Source organism: Hevea brasiliensis, chromosome 12 (assembly GCF_030052815.1).
Source record: "Hevea brasiliensis isolate MT/VB/25A 57/8 chromosome 12, ASM3005281v1, whole genome shotgun sequence".
Lineage (NCBI taxonomy): Eukaryota > Viridiplantae > Streptophyta > Magnoliopsida > Malpighiales > Euphorbiaceae > Hevea > Hevea brasiliensis.
Genome location: NC_079504.1, coordinates 11,143,173 through 11,150,261, shown reverse-complemented (window position 1 = coordinate 11,150,261; position 7,089 = coordinate 11,143,173).

Sequence of the window (7,089 nt, the reverse complement as noted above, 5' to 3'; positions counted from 1 at the left end):
TAAAAAAGGAAAACATATATTAAATAAATAAAAATTCCTTATCCAATTATCTCTTGTTGACCCAAAAATCTTATGCATTAAATTATCCCTTATATTTTAAATGAATTTTAGAATTAAAAGGAAACGATGATTTCCATTTTTTTTGAAACATATATAATTATATTGAATTGTGATTAACAATTTTGGATGGTGGTGATTTGATTCTTTGCTGGATGTATCGGGTCCACTTGCAAGGGACGTGGGACCTAAACTAATATGTGAGATATTATAGGATAAAAAATTGAGGTGGGGTACACAAAATTTATTGTATATACGAATATTACACTGAATACATTATTTTACATCTAAATTTTATAAAAAAAAAAATTATTACATCTTAAATTTTCAAAATATTTAATGATAAATGTTAATTTTTATAAAATAAAATTAAAATATTTTTAAGATTTCCCAATTAAAAATTATGAACTCTAATCATTTTGTTATGGTGATTTATTAACTAAAATCTAAAGTAATTGAAATGTGTTATGGAATATCTATAGATATTAAAATATGTCACATAATATTTTAAAATTATGAATAAATTTATATATTTAATCTTAATATAAAATAAAATAATTAATTTGGTAGACGCCCATGTTTATGGTGTAGAAAAAATACACAATATAAGATAATTTGGCTTTTTATTTATTATTACATTTGCACATATTTATTATGTTTAACGTTTGATTCTTCTTATTCTATTTCAATATTTTTATAACTAAAATAAAAAGTCTAGTGGAAAGGCTCTATTAATTTATGTTATAAATAAGCATGCTTTCCATCACAAATAATAATAGTTAATTAAATTTATGCTTCCTATGACTTTTAGAGGATGTGAGGAATAAAAGGCATCATTTAAACATTTATAAAATATAATTTATTTTTATTGAATTTTGTGTGGATTTCTTTTATACCAAACAAGGAATTTAATTTTTAGATGAAGGAAAATAATTTGCATTTTGAAAATGTTTAAAAGAAAAAAATATATATTCTTAAAATATAAGATGTTCAATTATTAGATGTTCACAGCGTGACTCTTTATTGACAACAAAAAAATGTTGCTTTATGGACCACGAGTGGTTCATACATTGTTATGAGTCTTTAAGTGATCTTTCACATCTCATTTATTTCACTATTTTTATTTTTAAATTGATATAGATAATTATATAAATTTTATTTAATTGTAAAAAAAATTAATTTAATTATCTAAAATTAAAAAATTTGAATACTATAAACAATCGATCCAATGGTGATTGAATTTCTTTGGCCAACCCTATATTCATTACACATACCACAATTTCACTATTAATCAATGCTAGTTTCCAGTCAAATGTCACAATGAGATGACGTCAAGATATTTCGAAGTGACCATCTTGCCAATTTGTATAGTGCATGTCAAACCCAGTTGGATTTTTCTGTTTATAATTCTTGATCAGCATGATTCTTTTTTTATCAGAGATCAGCATGATTAACAACAGCATCATCATCTTTGCAAAAGGTTTAACGTTGAGTTATTTGTAAATATATTTATTTAAAAATTAATTTTTTAATAATTTATATTTAAATATAAAAATTTATTATTTTATGTTAATTTAAAATGATTGGATATAAATTTATCAAGTTCATTATAATTTATGATAAATTTTTTAAAAAATTGAATAAATTTGAGCCACTCATTATTTGGCCTATGTTTTAATGAAATATTATTTGAAGATTACCGCGGTGCCCACTAATAATGGAACCGACTGTACTGTATAATATTTTTTTATTAGGGAGGCTGCTCTCGTGACTGCGCACAATAAAGTCGATTTTGTTATTATTATTAATTTAATAATATTTAATTTTCGTTTTAATAAAGTCACTCTGTTTATTTACTTGGCCTCTGAGACGCTCCTACCGGCTAAGCTACAAAGAAAACCATAATCACGTGGCTTCTGATCAAATACCATACACGTGTATGCGTTTATTGATGTGAGCCCCACGTCAACTGCTGTCGCTACACGTGTTCCACAAGTTTATGGCCACGTGCCATCTTACTTATTATGCTCGGATAATAATATTAGGTACCATAAAAATATAGGAAAAATAAATTGAATTAAATAACGTTTACATCTGATAAGTTGGCTAAAAGTAAAATGTTCTTAATAAATATTTTTTTATTTATAAAAATTAAATATTTAATTTTATTTAAAAAATAATAATATTGAATTACTCGTATTGAATGTCGTATGCGACTCAGTGTAGATATGACTTCCTATTGAGGAAAAGGAAAATTGTGGTTGAAGAGTGAAGGGGGGCAGAAGGCATGAACAAAATAGACAATTCGAAGGAATGGTCCAAAATATAAAAGGAGCAGCAAAAAATAAAATACCCAATTGTACCCATGTGATGGATGGTCCCACCTAAGGTCATGGGGTGGTAGCCCACCCACCACCACCACCACCGCCACCACCTCCCTTCCCTTATTGCAACAACTAGATGTTATTTATAAATAGTCTTCCATCAAAATTAATCCTCCATTAATACTAATATAAAGCTATTATTAGCCATACAGTTTTTTTACCTATTAAAATTTATTTAATATATTATTAATATAAAAAATATAATTTTATAATAAATAAAATTATAATATTTATATTAATAAAATATATTAAATAAATGTTAATGAATATATTTAAGATAAATCGTGAAGTATACACTATATTATATACTTTTGTTACGTAGACATAAATTGAGTTGTCGGTGGAGACTCAAATGGCAGCGCATCACGTGCCAAAAGAGCTCAAATCCAACTTTAGCTTACACCCACCCAAAACCAAGATAATGAAAATGAAATTAAAAATGGAGGATCTTAACATTAGTTTCCACCTACCAATTTCATGCCCATTAATTTTTACGTGTTCTAGCTTAGTTTCAATTTAGTGAGGAAGTTAACTCCACACCAAACACTAGAACAATTTCAATTACTTGTAATTTGTTTTTTTTTTTTTTATATAATTTCAGTATAAATGATTTGATTTACTAATTTTAATTACATCTTAAAGATGATGTTAACATGTATGTTGTGCAAAATTAGTTTTTGATTTCACTTAATTATAATAAAAAATGCTCTATTCTTACTTAAAAAAAATAATAATTAATAATAAAAATGTTGATTTATTGTTCTCATAGCCGTTAACTGTTTTATTAGTTATTAATAATTAACTATTTATATAGTGATTTAAATCAGATGTAATAATTCTATTTATAAGAATAAAGAAAAAAGAAGCAAATCTATTCGATACTCGATAAGTACTAATAAGTAATGAAAAGTTGACTCGATTTAATATGAGTAAATGTATAGAGATTTATTTATTATAAAGATTAAATTAGCTATTAAATATAAAAGTAATGATATAATCTTATAAATTATAATTAAAATACTTTATTAACTTTTAAAAATTATAGATATAATTTTTTATGAATCACTCTCAATCTCGACAAGATAATAATACTATGTTATCAATAATATAATTAAAAAAATAATATTTTAATATAAATAAAAAAATAATATTTTAATTATAATTAAAATATTAAATATTATTTTAAAAATTATTATTGAATAAAACAAATAGAATAATACATTTAATGTGTAACTCATCTAATAATAATAATTTAATCGGTTTAATGCTTGAACAAAAACAATATTATTACATAAATTAAGGGGGTGCGATGCATTTAATTAATCAATCAATCAAACATTAAATATACATAATATTCAATTAATTAACAATAGCAAATATTCTTACAATTTATGTGCTACGATGTGAGGATATTCTTAATATATATTAATTAATGCGATCTTAGCAAGACACGTATTTGGATATTGTGGGGCCTGTTTTTTGTACGGAGGCATAAGACAAGCAATCTTTGATTTTAGATATTTGTGGGCCTTCACGTACCTCCACCAAGTTACCAAACATTGTGGCCACTACACAATTCCTTCTAAGCAGCGGAGAACAGTTTTCCGTTTAAATTTTAAATTGAAAAATTAAATTGAATTGATTTAATTTAATTTAATTAATTTAATTTTAAAATTTAATAAATTTAATTTATAATTTTAATTAATTAGTTTAGTTTGATTATTATTATAAAAAATTAAAAAAATTAAATTGAATTGAAATTATTAATATATATAGAAAATTAAATTAAATTGAATCGAATCGAATTGAAATTAAAGAAAATTGAACTAAACTTTAAGATTTTTGAGTTTTGATTTCTAATTTTTTTTGTTTTTATATTTTATTATTTAGATTTAATGTTAAAAATATGAAATTTTATAAATTTCAGTTTAAAATTGAACCGAACCGATATTTATCAGTTTAATTCGATTCGATTTTCTCTTATTAATCGGTTTGATTTGATTTTTAAAATTTTTTATTTTTAATTTTTAATTTTATCAGTTCGATTCGGTTTAAAACCGAACTGACCGTTTGCAGACCCTACTTCTAAGTTGTAACAAATAAATAATATTTTTTTAATTAATTGAAAATTAAATTTAAAATTTATAATTTTAATATTAATAAAATTAATTAAAAATACTTCAATACCATTTAAAAAAAAATAATTAAATTTAACTTATCTTTAAAAATTAATTTTAAGCGTCTAAAGTTTTATAAAAAAATATATTATTTCTATCTCGAACCGACGTGGATATTAATATGTATTGTTAAAACCATTTTCAGATAAAACAAAGGGCTTGGATTAGATAGAGTGTGCAGGCCATGACATGAAAAGGGGGCGGTTCACACAAGTCTCAACAAGCCAGAACCTTACCATATTTTGAAAATGATTTAAGTTTAGGACACATTGGTCATAATCAAATTGGTGCATAAATTAGGGGGAAAGAAGGTAGGAATAATGATTCTTGCTTAATTTGAGATTCCTGTTCTGTGCTCCTAACAATGGCCGTTAAATTGCAAAACGACAGATTAACCAAAAAGAAAACGTAATATAGTTAGTCTGTTATGTGTGTTGTTAAACTTGGGATTTGATTAAGCCAATCTCTCAGTTTCAGTTGGTGGAGCCCTTCACCTTTTGATATTTTTCATTGTGATATCTATTTATATAACATATGTATAAATATTATAAATATTTTTATATTTTAATAAAATTATTAAAATTTAAAAAATTATATTTTTTTAAAATATTTAATTTTTCATTTGATCTAATTCATTTATTTAATGTTTAAAATATTAAAAAAATATGAAAAATATTTTTTACAAAATAAACAAAGCCTACTGAGAATCCTTCTCAATGTTAGCTTATTTGGGTGTCTTATCTTTTGTTTTTTATTAATATATTTTTAAAATCATAAAAAATAAAATTAAATCATGCCTCTTTTGTTTCGCAAACAAAATGTTTTTGTTGAATTAAATTAAATGGCTAATGTTAAATGGGATTATGCACACCCTTTTGTTTTATTAAAATTAACAATATGTAACATTTATTTATTTATTTTTAACAATGCAAGCATGTAATTAAAAAAAAAAGTAAATTTTAAAAAATATTTTTCATATATAAAATTATTTTATGTAAAATATTAATATTATATTTATGAGGACAAAACTGCTGGCCCTGGGCACAGGATGAGGATCAGGGTCAGGTTCAGAGTTGGTATCATTTAGAAAGGAATTCAAAAAGATGCAAGAATGGAATCCCAACTTTTTCACACTTACCTACCTTACCTTCATACTGTTTCCAAATTCACAAGGCGTGTGGTGATTGCTCAAATGGATGAATCCCCTGATCTAGCAAGTGCTTACCACCACAAGTTAAAAGAAGCTTACGAAAGCGAAGACAAGTTAAAAAAAAAAACCCAGAAGAGCATCTTAGTAGACTTTTTGAAGAAATTGAAATCAAGTTGAGTGAAACATCATATTTAGGCGGAGAAGAGTTCTCAATGGCAGATGCAATGCTGGTCCCAGTAGTACTGGCTACTGTTGAATTTGGAAGATGAGTAGCAGGCCTAATATTGCTAAGTTCTGGAATTTGGGACAGCAGAGGAAGAAATGCCAAGACAAACAACGGAGTACATAAGCTATTTGGTTTTCAAATCCGACAATGCCCTAACAACCACTATTAATATAACGCATTACTATTAGTTAGTTTATATTTATCAAGAAGTCTGGAAAGAAGCTGATGAGTTGCTTCCGCTAGGATAACCAGAAGTCCAGAACAAGAAACTTCTCTGCGAGATGATAAATATTAGGTAATTTATTATTTAGTCCCTATTTTTTATTCAATATTACAGTTTAGTCTATTTATTTTTGAAATTGTACGAATTAGCTCCTTAATACTTTTATCAAACTCAGAAGTGATCCTGTCCAATATTACTGACAGTTCAAATTATTCAATAACAATTTACTATTTAATCCTTAAATTTTAATCGATATTATAACTTGATCCTTATATTTTAAAAATTAAATAATTTAACCATTGCATTTAATAATTATTAAAATTATTAGAATTCATTATTTTTATTCTTATGACAAATTGTAAAATTGATCAAACCTCACCCTAGAGGGTAAACAATAAATTTGCCTTAAATAAATAAAAAGTATATTTATCTTTTCACCTAAACAAAATGCAATATTGAACCAAAAAACATCTAATTTTAACGAAAATATAAGTGAAAAATTAAATCGTTCAATTTTCAGAACCAAGTTGTAACATCAATCAAAATTAAAAATCAATTTCCTAAATATTAGGTTTGTCCTCTCGTTCTCAGTGCCTCATAATAAAGAATCTTAAATTGTCAAAACTATTGCTTAGTTTAATTCCAATGTAATTAATTGCTGTTTATTTTAAGAATTTCTTTAAAAAAATTCAGCTTTTAACACCATTTTGTTTAACATGTGAAAATCTTACCTTCCGTGCATACACAAAATTCTTACAGGGGAAAAAATGAACCTATGTATCTAAGTTTGCTGTGAGTTGTCAATCGTCCTCTTTTGAGGACCTTCAGTTTTGCACAAATGCTAATCTTCTAGTGGGCATTGTCATTATGCA